The sequence below is a fragment of the Ornithorhynchus anatinus genome, chromosome 4, assembly GCF_004115215.2.
Source record: "Ornithorhynchus anatinus isolate Pmale09 chromosome 4, mOrnAna1.pri.v4, whole genome shotgun sequence".
Lineage (NCBI taxonomy): Eukaryota > Metazoa > Chordata > Mammalia > Monotremata > Ornithorhynchidae > Ornithorhynchus > Ornithorhynchus anatinus.
The window spans coordinates 129,007,543-129,021,472 of NC_041731.1; the positions used below are offsets into that span (position 1 = coordinate 129,007,543).

Consider the following 13,930-nt stretch of genomic DNA (forward strand, 5'->3'; position numbering starts at 1 on the left):
GTGGCTAAAGCCCGGGCCTGGGAGGCAGAAGGTCGTGGGTTCTAATCCCCGCTCTGCCACTTGTCTGCCGTGTGACCTTGGGGAAGTCACTTCATTTCTCTGGGCCTCAGTGACCTCATCCGTAAAACAGGGATGGAGACTGCGAGCCCCATGTGAGACAGGGACTGCGTCCCACCCGATGTGCTTGTATCCACCCCAGCGCTTGGTACAGTGCCTAGCACATAATAAGTGCTTAACAAATGCCTGTCTACTGGCTTTGTTTTGTTGTCTGTCTCCCCCTTCTAGACTGTGAGTCCGTTGTTGGGGAGGGATTGTCTCTCTCTGTTGCCAAATTATACTTTTCAAGCGCTTAGTAATAATAACAATAATGTCAGTATTTGTTTAGCGCTTACTATGTGCCAAGCACTGTTCTAAGCACTGGGGGAGATACAGGGTCATCAGTTTGTCCCACGTAGGGCTCGCAGTCTTAATCCCCATTTTAAGATGAGGTATCTGAGGCCCAGAGAAGTTAGGTGACTTGCCCAAAGTCACAGAACTGACAAGTGGCGGAGCCGGGATTAGAACTCACGACCTCCAACTCCCAAGCCCATGCTCTTTCCACTAAGCCACGCTGCTTCTCTAGTACAGTGCTCTGCACACAGTAAGCGCTCAATAAATACGATTGAATGAATGAAATACCATTATCATTTTTATTATCAAATTGCTTAGGGCATACGAACTCAAGTACAAAGGTCATGGTGAAATGGGGGAGTTGAGAGAGGTTAGTCAGGGAAGGCTTCCTGGAGGGGATATGATTTCAGTAGGCCATTGAAGATGGGGAGAGGTGGCCTGTGGAAGGAATATAAAGAGGGAGGGAGTTGCAAGCACAGTAAGGGCTCAATAAATACAAATAAATGAAGCAGTGAGGTGAGGTAGGAGGGGGAAGGTTGATCGAGCGCTTTAAATCACGGTGAGGAGTTTCTGTTTGATGTGGAGGTGGATGATTCTATTTACTGCCATTGTTCTTGTCTGTCCGTCCCCCCCCGATTAGACTGTAAGCCCGTCAGAGGGCAGGGACTGTCTCTATCTGTTATCGATTTGTACATTTCAAGCGCTTAGTACAGTGCTCTGCACATAGTAAATACGAATGAATGAATGAATGAATGAATGAATGAATGAATGAATGAATGAATGAATGAATGAATGGGCAACCCCTGGAGGCTCTTGAGGAGGGGCGAAACGTGACCTGAACATTTTTGTAGAAAAATGATCCGGGCAGCAGAATGAAGCGAGGACTGAAGTGGGAAGACAGGAGGCTGATGTAGTCATCCTGGTGGGATAAATTATGTGGCATCTGTTCAGCACTCACTGTGGGGTTACACGCTGGGGTGCTTACACGCAAATCGGATCGGACGTAGCCCCGTCCCACGTGGGGCTCGCACTCTCAATCCCCCTTTCAATAATAATGTTGGTATTTGTTAAGCGCTTACTATGCGCAGAGCTCTGTTCTAAACGCTGGGGTAGATACAGAATAATCAGATTGTCCCACATGAGGCTCACAGTCTTAATCTCCATTTTACAGATGAGAGAAGTGAAGTGACTTGCCCACAGTCACACAGCTGACAAGTGGTAGAGCTGGGATTCGAACCCCTGACCTCTGACTCCCAAGCCCGGGCTCTTTCCACGAGGTAACTGAGGCCCAGAGAAGCAAAGTGAGTCAACCAAGATCACACAGCGGGGATGTGGCGGAGCCAGGATTAGATCCCATGACCTTCTGACTCTCAGGCCCGGATTGTATCCACTGCGCCGTGCTGCTCCTCTTAATAGGGATAGGATAAGTGCTTGGATTAACGTGGTCACAATTTGCATGAAGAGGAGAGGGCAGGTTTTAACAGTGTCGTGAAGGTCGAACCGAGAGGATTTAGTGATGGATTGAGTGCATGGGTGGAGTGAGAGAGAGAGGAGTCAAGGATATCGCCAAGGCTGTGGAGGCGGGGAGTTCAGCGGCGAGGAGCCAGTTGCAGGAGTCTTGATGAGCTGGCCAATGATGGTGCTTTATATACTTTTTAGGGGCCCCATAAATGTTTATGGTTTACACAGTAACTTTTTGACCCCTGATATTAAAGTATTTAACAAGGTGTCGGGCCGGGGGAGGGTGTTGCTTTCATTATTTTCAAAGAACACTTTTCCCGCAGATTAGTTATGGCCTCTTCTCTTCCCTCTGCTCGATCCGTAAATCTCTGTTCCCTTGGCTCTTCTGACCATTTTTAAACACCACACCCCCCCCATCTCTGCTTCTCCCTTTACATTCCTTTTTGCCCCAGAAAACAGGGTTTGTGTGCCAGAGGCGAGAGAAGAAATAGCTTCTGTGGGATTCAAGTCTTTCTATGTTTGTATCCACTTTCTGTTTCTTGACATGTAAGTCTCTTAGTTCAGTGGGAAGGATGTTGCTTTCAGAGAATTTGCCATCACCACCATTCCGGGTGCGTAATAATCGCTAAAGAGCGGGAGCCAGACCCATTCTTTGGACATTTAGTGAGTGCTTTTTCAGGGACTGAAGGCCCTACTTCGGTAGACTTGCCCCCTGCCCACAAAGAGCTTACAGCCTATCGAGGGAGGCAGACATCAATCGAAATAAAAATATTCCGGTTGCAGACATCTTTGCCGTGGTGCTGAGAGAGGAGTGGAGAGAGGGAGCAAATCCAAGCCAAGAGAGTGAGAGAAGAGGAAAGGAGGGCTTCGGGAAGACCTCTTGGAGGAGATGGGCCTTCAGTAAGGATTTGAAGTAGCGGGAGAGTCGTTGTCTGTGGATTTGGGGAAGGAGGGCGTTCCAGGCCAGAGGTAGGATATGGGCGGGAGGTCGGCTGTGAGACAGATGAGGTCGAGGTACGTTGAGTAGGATGGCATTAGAGGAGCGAAGCGTGTGGGCTGGGTTGGAGTAGGAGAGCAGCGAGGTGAGGTAGGAGGGGGCGAGGTGACTGACTGCTTTAAAGCCAGTGGTGAGGAGTTTTCATTGGATGCAGAGGGGAAACGTGACCTGACCGTGTTCGTAGCAAAATGATCCAGGTAGCAGAGTACAGACTGGGATGGGGAGGTGAGCAAGGAGGCCAATAGATTGACCAAGACGGGAGAGCAGAAGTGCTCGGGTAAGTGGTAACAGTTTGGATGGAGAGGCATGGGCGGATTTTAGCGATGCTGCGGAGGTTTGAACCGACAAGATTTAGTGACAGATTGAATGTGTGGGTTGAATGAGGGAGAGGATTCGAGGATAATGCCAAGGTTACGGGCCTGTGAGACAGGAAGGGGTGGCGGTGCCGTCTTCGGGTGACGGCCAAGTCGGCGGGAGGATGGGGCGGGGTGGGAAGGTGAGGTCTGTTTCGGGCGTGTTAGGTTTGAGGAACATCCAAGTAGAGATGTCCTGAAGGCAGGAGAAAATGCAAAACTTCAGAGAGGGAGAGAGATTGGGGCGAATGAGTTCTCCATGGGAGTAGATGGAGAGTGGAAGGGGACCCAGGTATAAGCCTTGACGCACCCCCACACACACACAGATAGGGGGTGGGAGCCAGAGGAGGAGCCAGCAAAGGAGATTGAGCAGCCAGAAGGGTAGGAGGAGAACCAGGAAAGGACGGTGCTAGTGAAGCCGAGGTTGGATAATATTTCCGTGAGAGGGTGGCCGACAGCGTTGAAGGCAGCTGAGCGGTCGAGGAGATTTAGGATGGAGTAGAGGCTGTTGGATTTGGCAAGGGGGAGGTGATTCGTGACCTTTGAGAGATTTGGTTTGCCCCTGAAGACGGTATTAATAATAATAATAACGTTGGTATTTGTTAAGCGCTTACTATGTGCCGAGCACTGTTCTAAGCGCTGGGGTAGACACAGAGGAATCAGGTTGTCCCACGTGGGGCTCACAGTCTTAATCCCCATTTTACAGATGAGGGAACTGAGGTACCGAGAAGTTAAGTGACTTGCCCAAAGTCACACAGCTGGCAAGTGGCAGAGCTGGGGTTCGAACCCATGACCTCTGACTCCAAAGCCCGTGCTCTTTCCAGTGAGCCACGCTGCTTCTCAGCTGCTGCTCAGCTCAGCTGCTGCTGCTGTTTTATTATTAAAACAGTTTTCAGTCCAGAGGTTAAAATGAAAATCTTGCCAATGCACTTTCTCTTCTGGTCTAAGAAAATGCAAAATGCACCAATTTTAAAACTGCTCCTCTGTGGGAGGACCCGCAGGGGGATACTATTCTATCTACCCCAGAACAGTGCTTGACACATAGTAAGCGCTAAACAAGCCCCATCTTTGGAAAAGACCCAAAGAGTCGCTCCTTACCGTCCCGCATCGGGCCGCTGCGCTCTGCCTCTTAGAGAAGGAGCGTGGCCTAGTGGACAGAGCAGCGGCCTGGTAGTCAGGAGGACCTGGGTTCTGATCCCGGCTCTGCCCCTTGTCTGCTGGATGACCTCGGGCAAGTCACTTCACTTCTCTAGGCCTCAGTTCCCTCATCTGTAAAATGGGGCGTAAGACTGTGAGCCCCATGTGGGACAGAGACTGTGTCTGACCTGATTAGCTTGGATCTGCCCCAGTGGTTAGTATAGTGCTCTGCAAACAGTACGCGCTCAGTAAGTACGATCGAATGAATGAATGAGTGAACAGTGCCTGGCACACACTGAGTGCTTAACAACTACCATAAATTTTTAAAAAAAATTATGTAAGAGAGACCGTGTACATAAAAATGAGCTCCTGGATCTTGTGGTCCTGACATGCACAGGGATTTCATGTGTGCATGCTGATTATTAGTAAAAATAATAACAACAATGGTGTTTCATAATAATAATTGTGGTATTTGTTAAGCGCTTACTATGTGCCACTTACTGTAGTAAGATCTGGGGTGGATACAAGCAAATTGGGTCGCACACACAGACCCTGCCCCGCATGGGGTTCACAGTCTCCATCCCCATTTTCCAGGCAAGGTAACTGAGGCACAGAGAAGTGAAGTGACTTGCCCAAGGCCACACAGCAGTCACATGGAGGAACCAGAATTAGAACCCATGACCTGACTGCCAGGACTGTGCTCTACACTACACCCTATGTACCAAGTAATGTACTAAGCCCTGGGGTAGATAAAGGCTCATCAGGTCCTACGCTGAGCTCACTTTCAAGTAGGAGGGAGAACAGGGTTAGAATCCCCCTTTTGCAGATGAGGAAACTGAGGCCCAGAGAAGGTCACCCAGCTGAGAAGTGGCAGAGGCAGGATTAGAACCCTGGTCCCCTGATGTCCAGGCCCGGGCTCTTTCCACTAGGACACGCCGATTCTCTTCTTCAGCCACACCTTCTGGCGCCTTAGCTGTCTCACTTGGCTGGGAGCCACCCTTTCCCGGGAATTCTTCCAAGCCTGAGGAGGCCGAGGCAGGATGGAGGGCTCAGAGGGACAGGCCGATCCTGAAGGGGGTCAGAGGGTTCGGGGGTCAGGCCGGGCCTGAGGCGGAACGGAGCTTTCGGGAGACAGAGCGAGCCTCAGGCGGGGCACAGGGTTCGGGGGACGGGCCGAACCTGAGGTGGGACATGGTTCAGGGGACAGAATGATCCTGAGGTAGGATGGAGGGTTTGGAGAAACAGGCCCAGCCAGAGGCAGAACAGGCCAGGCCTGAGGAAGGACGCAGGGTTCGGGGAACGGAGCGATCCTGAGGTGGGACGGAGGGTTCGGGGGACAGGCCGGGCCTGATTTGGGATGGAAGGTTTAGGGAACAGAGCGATCCTGAGTGGGATGGAGCGTTCGGAGGACGGAGCCATCCTGAGGCGGGAAGGAGGGTTCAGGGAAAGACCGAGCCAGAGGTGGGACGGAGGGTTTAGGGGACAGGCCGGGCCTGAGGCGGAATGCAGGGTTCAGGGACAGAGTGATCCTGAGGCGGGAATTGAGGGTTTGGGGGATAGGCCGAGCTACAGGCGGGGCGGAGGGTTCGGGACACAGGCCTAGTCTGAGGCAGGACTCAGAGTTCAGGAGACAGGCCAGGCCCGAGTCGCCGCCATGCCAAGAGCCTCCCGCACACCCGGCTCACGTCTCAGAGCTCCGGTGCCACGCTCTCTGCTCGGCGCCGCCTTCCAATCAGCCAGCTGAAAGGGCTGGGTTCATGCAACCAACCAATCAATCATTGGTATTTATTGTGTGTTTACTGTGTGCAGAACACTGTACTAAGCGCTTGGGAGTGTATAATAGAGTTGGTGGACACATCCCCTGCCCACAGTGAGTTTACAGTCCAGAGGGGGAGACAGACATTTATGTAAATTATGGTTACGGACTTAAGTGCTGTGGGGCTGAGCGTGGGGTGAGTAAAGAGAGCAATTCAAGTGCAAGGGTGACACAGAAGGGAGCCAGAGAAGAGGAAAGGAGGGCTCAATCAGGGAATGCCTCTTGGAGGAGATGGGCCTTCAGTAAGGCTCTTGAAGATTCCCTCTCTCTTTCCCCTCCCTCTTTTTGTCTTCTGCAGTCCCTCCCAGAGGAGAGAATGTCTCAGTCCAGACAGAGTTTGTCCTGATAGTGGTTGGCTCAGGTCAAAGATAAACAGTTGGCTTCTGACTTGTTCTGGGGCCACTGCTCGGCCGGAGTCCCGGGCCCTTTGGGCTTCAGTCGCGTAAATGGAGATTATTTTTGCCTCAGCTCAGCCCCGTTGCTTTGGCTTCATCCCAGGGGAAGTGACTTAGGAGGCTACCCTGTTGTCTGTCTCCTAGGGGCCAGACTGTGGACTCTGAACGGTACTGGAGGAGTGAGGAGAAGACAGTCGGCCAGGAGCGGCTCCAGCCCCACCCAGCTCCTCTTCTTGGCTAGCGGTTGACCTCTGGGGAGGCACTCTGCTACTGCGCCGTTCCTTTTTTCATTCTACTGATAGAAGATGTAGGACTAAAGCTAAATTATCGGACTCTTGCAAATGCTTAATGCAGCGCTCTGCACATACTGGGAGCTCTCTGAAGTCTGCAGAGTGCAGAGCACATACTAGGAGCTCACTGAATACGACTGATTGATGAAGGAACTTCAGAGGGTCTTTTTTAGTAGGTGATTAACTTGATTTTCCTCCCTCCCCTTTTCTCTCTTTCTCTGTCTGTCACTGTACCTCCATCTCGTCTATCTCACCACCGACCTCTCGCCCGCATCCCGCCTCTGGCCTGTAACGCCCTCCCTCTTCTTATCCAACAGACCATGACTCTCCCCGCTTCAAAGTCTTATCGGAGGCCCATCTCCTCCAAGAGGCCTTCCCTGACTGCTCCCTCCTTTCCTCTTCTCCCACTCCCTCCCTCGTCGCCCTGACTTGCTCCCTTTATTCTTCCTCCCAACCCCACAGCGCTTATGTCCATAACTGTCATTTATTTCTTTCTATTAATGTCTTTCTCCCCGACCTCTAGACTCTAAGCTCATTGCAGGCAGCAGATGCGTCTATTGTACTCTCCCAAGCTCTTAGTACAACGCTTTGCACCGAGTAAGCGCTCAGTAAATACAGTTGAAAGAATGATTTTGATTCCAAAATCAAAACCAGTGATTTTGATTGAGCACTCACTAGGTGGGAAGCACTGGGCCAAGCGCGTGGGAGAGTAGGATACAACGCTCCCCAGCGATGTGTGTTTTATCGGGAATGGTAGAGGGCTGGAGCTACTTCCAGGAAAGACCGGGGTGAGGAAGTCGAGGTGGCCACCTCTGGATCTCAGCCCTGGCTCTTATGCCCAACCTCATCATCTCTCTGCCCCGTTCCTTGCTGCCGTGGCCTTACAGGAGACTTTATTTTAAAAAAACAGCACAGAGACATTGAACGTCACGTTGAGCGTCATGCCGACAGCTGTCCGGCGTCCTGTGCAATTAAAAAAAGTAGTTCTGGAAGGTGCTGTGAAGAGCCACTTGAGTAAGAAGTCCCAGACTTCATTCTGTTACATTTACTGAGACTTACTGTGTGCAGAGCACTGTACTAAGCGCTTGGAAAGTACAATTCGATTGTACTTAGAGCGGATTTCCTGTGTGAGACGGGTAACCTTGTAGCTACCCCAGAACTTCATTCATTCAGTAGTATTTATTGAACACTTACTATGTGCAGAGCACTGTATTAAGCGCTTGGAATGTACAGTTCAACAGATAGATAGAGACAATCCCTGCCCAGAACTTAGAACGGGACTCGCTGTGGCCACGGATTGCGTCTCTTTCTTGTATAGTCTACTCTCCCGAGTGCTTAGTACAGTGCTCCTCTCACAGTGAGCGCTTGATAAATACGATTGACTGACTGAACAAATGCCTGGTACATAGTATGGTGTGGTGGATAGACCATGGACCTGGGAGTCAGAAGGTCATGGGTTCTAATCCTAGCTCCGCCACTAGCCTGCCGTGTGACTCTGGGCAAGTCATTTAGCTTCTCTGGGCCTCAGTTACCTCATCTGTAAAATGGAGATTAAGAGTGCGAGCCCCACGTGGGAGGGACTGCATCCAACCTGATTAACTTGTGTCTACCCTAGCACTCAGCACAGTGCTTGGCTCTGAGTAAGCGCTTAACAGATACCATTATTAGTAGTAATATTGCCTGTTTACTTGTTTTGATGTCTATCTCCCCCTGCTAGACTGTGAGGCCGTTGTTGGGTAGGGATTGTCTCTATTTGTAGCCGAATTGTACTTTCCAAGCACTTAGTACAGTGCTCTGTACATAGTAAGCACTCCGTAAATATGATTGGATGGATGATGAATGAATAGTAAGCGCTTAAATGCTATTATTATTATTATTATTGTCATTATTATTATTGTTAAGGCTCGGGTCTGGAGGGAGTAACCTCACAGACTCTGAAGGCCATTGATAGCGGCATTCTGGGAAAAATCCAGAAGTGTACAGTGCTCTTCACACAGTGAGGCGCTCCATAAATACCATTCAGTCAGTCGTATTTATCGAGCGCTTACCGTGTGCAGAGCACTGCACTGAGCACTTGGAAGAGTGCCATAAAGCAATAGACACATCCCGGGCTTGGGAGTCAGAGGTCGTGGGTTGAAATCCCAACCCCGTCACTTGTCAGCTGTGTGACTTTGGGCAAGTCACTTCACTTCTCTGGGCCTCAGTTCCCTCATCTGGAAAATAGCGATGAAGACTGTGTACCTCACGTGGGACAACCTGGCTACCTTGTATCTCCCCCAGCACTTAAAACAGTGCTTGACACATAGTAAGCACTTAACAAATGTCATCACCATTATTATTATTATTATCATCCCCTGCCCACAAGCTCACAGTGGACTGATTTTACGTCCACTCTTTGAGGAGATGCTGTTAGACTTTGGTTAGGATCCCTTACTGCTTTCCTCCCTGCTGTGTCATTTTTAGCCATCTCTGCCGCTGGCGTCTTCCTCCGAGATCAGGCAAGATGATGGGTTAGGAGATGAAGTTGGGAGGGCAAGGAGGCTGAATTTTCAGTTATTTATTTCCCCAAGTTATCCATGATTTTCCTCCCAGATTAGCTCACGGTGGTGTTTCTATTTCCGCCAGCAAGCGTGGCTCTAGCAAACTCACTGTCGGCAGGGAATGTGTCTGTTATATCATCGTGCTGTCCTCTCCCAAGCGCTTAATCCAGTGCCCCGCGCACAGTAAGTGCTCAATAAATGCCATTGATAGTTTGCTGCTGTTTAGACATTTCCCTGCGCTTTGCTTCCAGCGGGGGACAGAGAGGGAATAGTTAGGATACCTTGGTTCAGTCACTGGAATTAGGCATTTACTGTATGCAGAGCACTGTACTGAGATTTCCAGGGCCAGGAACGTATCTGCTAACTCTGTCGTACTCTCCCGAGCCCTTAGTTCAATGCTCTGCACGCAGTAAGCGCTCAATAAACACCCCCGATCGATTGGGAGAGTTTAATGCCACAAGGTTGGTTGTCGTGTTCCCCGCTCACAAGGAGTTCACAGTCTGGAAGCGGAAACAGAGGTTAAAATAAATTTCTGATAGTAGTAATCATGGTATTTGTTAAGTGCTTACTAAGTGCCAGGCACTGTACTAAGCACTGGGGTGGATACAAGCAAATCGGCTTGGATGCGGTCCCTGCCCCACGTGGGGCGGCACGTCTTGACTTGTCTCTCGTAATGATAATAATCTTGGTAATTGTTAAGCGCTTACTATGTGCCAAGCACTGTTCTAAGCACTGGCGTAGAGGCAAGGTGCAGCATGGCCTAGGAAATGAACAGGGGTCTGGGAGTCAGAAGGTCACGGGTTCTAATCCCGTTTCCTCCTCTTGTCTGCTGTGTGACCTTGAGCAAGTCACTTAACTTCTGTGCCTCAGTTCCCTCATCTGTAAAATGAGGATTAAGACTGTGAGCCATGTGTGGGACAGGGAATTTGTCCAACCCGATTATCTTGTATCTACCCCAGAGCTTAGAACAGTGCTTGGCCCATAGTAATGAATACTATAATAATTATTATTCTCCCCTCTTTAGACTGTGAACCCATTGTGGGGCAGGGATTGTCTTTATCTGTTGCCGAATTATACATTCCAAGCGATTAGTACAGTGCTCTGCACACAGTAAGCACTCAATATATACGATTGAATGAATAAATGAAAGGTAATCAGGTTGTCCCACGTGCGGCTCACCGTCTTCATCCCCATTTCACAGATGAGGTAACTGAGGCCCAGAGAAGTGAAGTGACTTGCCCAAGGTCACACAGTTCAGACGTGGCAGAAGCGGGATAAGAACCCACGACCTCTGACTCCCAAGCCCGGGCTCTTTCCAATAAGCCATGCGTCGTGTCCAACCCGTAGAGACTCCATGGACACGTCTCTACCAGAGCACCCCACCTCCATCTGCCATTGTTCCGAGAGTGGATCCACAGACTTTAGAGGAGCAGCGTGGCTCAGTGGAAAGAACCCGGGCTTGGGTGTCAGAGGTCGTGGGTTCGAATCCCGACTCTGCCACTTGTCAGTTGTGTGACTCTGGGCAAGTCACTTAACTTCTCTGTGCCTCAGTGACCTCATCTGTAAAATGGGGATAAAGACTGTGAGCCTCACGAGGGACGACCTGATTACCCTGTACCTCCCCCAGCGCTTAGAACAGTGCTCTGCACATAGTAAGCGTTTAACAAATACCAACATTATTATTATTATTTCCTTGGTCAAAACCTGGAGGTGGTTGACCATCGCCTCCTTCCCACGCAGTCAGCTCGAGTATCCATCCTTGATCTAGATTTGGCCAAATAGTCCAAAGGATGAGACTTTCCAAGTCTCCCAGTTCCGTTGATCTTGCAGTGAGAATTAGCCGCTTGTTTGCTTTCAAGTTGTGGATGGTTTTCTCCTTCGTGACCTTGGGTTAAAAACTGGTAGAAGCAGAGTGAGCTGAGGGGGGGGCGGGAGAAAGAAGCTGGAGAGAAAGAAACCTCACGGTGGTGTGAGTTCTGAGCTGTGCCTTCTCACGCTTCCCCAGGAAAACTTACTCCATAACTCCTCCCGCGGAGACCACAAGTCAATCCTGGTGGAATTTGTTGACGGTGTCTGAAAATGCGTAATCGACTCTAATTGCTCAACATTTGGAAAGAAAAAAAAAAATCCTCATGCAACTACAGTTTCCCAGAGTTGTGCAAAACTCATCTGAAAAATGTATAGAAATGTTCTTTGGTGGATTTCGATTAGCCTGGCTTTTTAGTTGTTGGGGGTTTTTTGGTTTTTTGAAAACGTGCTTACTATATGCCAAGAACTGTAAGCTCATCGTGGACAATGAATGTCTGTTTATTGTTGTATTGTATTCTCACAAGTGCTCAGTACAGTGCTGTGCACACAGTAAATGCTCAATAAATATGACTGAATGAATAATAATAATTGTATTTGTTAAGGGCCTGCTGTGTGCCAGGCACGGTACTAAGCGCTGAGGTGGTTACAAGCAAATCGGGTTGGACACAATCCCTATCCCCATTTTACAGCGGGCTCACAGTCTCAGTCCCCATTTTACAGATCAGGTAACGGAGGCACAGAGAAGTAAAGTGACTTGCCCAAGGTCACCCAGCAGACACATGGCAGAGCCGGGATTAGAACCCATTATAATAATAATAAAGTTGGCATTTAAGTGCTTACTATGTGCAGAGCACTGTTCTAAGTCCTGGGGTAGATACAGGGCAATTAGGTTGTCCCACGTGAGGCTCACAGTTAATCCCCGTTTTACAGATGAGGTCACTGAGGCACAGAGAAGTGAAGTGACTTGCCCACAGTCACGCAGCTGACAAGTGGCAGAGCCGGGATTCGAACCCATGACCTCTGACTCCCAAGCCCGGGCTCTTTCCACTGAGCCGCTCTGCTTCTCCCATGACTTTCTGATGCACGGGCCTGTGCTGTATCCCCTAAGGCATGCTGCTTCTCTGATCAGGTAGGACACAGTCCCTGTCCCACGTGGGGCTCACAGTCTTAATTCCCTTTTTACAGATGAGGTCTCCGAGTCGCAGAGGAGTGAAGTGACTTACCCAAGGTAACACAGCAGACCGGTGCCGAATGGCAAGAGCCCGGGCTTGAGAGTCAGAGGACGTGGGTTCTAATCCTGGCTCTTCCACTCGTCTGCCGTGTGACCTCGAGCAGTCACTTAACTTCTCTGCACCTCAGGTTCCTCACCTGTAAAATGGGGATTAAGACTGTGAGCCCCACGTGGGACAGGGACCGTGTCCAACCTAGTGCCTAGCCCAGGGCTTAGGACAGTGCTCTGCACATAGTAAGTGCTTAACAAATACCATAATTATTATTATTGTTAAGTGGTGGAGCTCAATCCTGTAGGCCACACTGCTTCCTGTTTTGGTGAGGAGGAGGTGGTGATTAAGATGGAAATCTCAACATTGGGTTCTTGGTTCTCTGAGAATGTAGTCAAAATCAATAATTCATTCAATTCAATTGTATTTATTGAGCGCTTACTATGTGCAGAGCACCATACTAAGAGGTTGGAATGTGAAGCAGCGTGGCTCAGTGGAAAGAGCCCGGACTTGGGAGTCAGAGGTCATGGGTTTGAATCCTGGCTCTGCCACTCGTCAGCTGTGTGACTGTGGGCAAGTCTCTTCACTTCTCTGTGCCACAGTTACCTCATCTATAAAATGGGGATTAACTGAGCCTCACGTGGGACAACCTGATTGCCCTGTATCTACCCCAGGGCTTAGAACAGTGCTCTGCACATAGTAAGCACTTAACAAATACCAACATTATTAATGTACAATTCAGCAACAGACAATCTCTGCCCATCAACAGGCTCGCAGTCTAAATGGGAGAGACAGACAGCAAATCAGTTCTCTTAGGTTTAAGACATAAACTAAAAAGATTTGATCAAGAATTTGAGTGGAATTTTGTATCTATGGGTGAGGGAGAACTTCAGTACTTCTTCCCATCCGACCAACTAGATGGTTTTGTGATTCTCCTCCACACGGCTTGGCTCGGAAAGAAGGCCTTGCCGCTCTCGGGGCACAAGAAAGGTCCCTCCCGCTCGGGTCCGCACCGCTGAGGCCGGCTCGGCTCAGAAAGAAGGGCTGGCCGCTGTCAGGACGGGCGGAGGGTGGGCGGCCGGCCGGTGCTCGCTCCAGCCATCAGACCCCCTCCGCAGCCGGCCCGGGCACTGGGCTTCTCGTCAGCGTGCGCCAGCCGGTGCCGGGCCAGGCCGGACGGCGGCCCCAAGCCCTTGCCCCAAGGTGGGCACAGCCGAGCGGCATTTATTCACTTGGTCAGATTTATCAAACGCTTACTGTGCGCAGAACACTCGCCTGAGCACTCGGGAGAGCGATAAGCAGACACATTCCGTGCTCCCAACGAGCTGGCAGTCTAAAGAGATCTCTCCACCGCAGCCTTGGTGGCGTTCAGCCACGGAGGACGAGCCCTACCGAGAGCTCACCTCCTCCAGGAGGCCTTCCCAGACTGAGCCCCCCTTTTCCCTCTGCTCATCGTCCTCTCTCCATCGCCCCGACTCCCTCCCTCTGCTCTACCCCTGTCCCTACTCCACAGCACTTGTGT

At 50.3% G+C, this 13,930-nt stretch overlaps 1 protein-coding gene across 2 annotated transcripts in view; it reads left to right on the plus strand.

The window, feature by feature from the left end:
* KIAA0232 (KIAA0232 ortholog) overlaps positions 1-13,930 on the plus strand; it is a 121,007-nt gene that overhangs the window by 17,588 nt on the left and 89,489 nt on the right. The gene's annotated exons all lie outside the window — the stretch shown is intronic.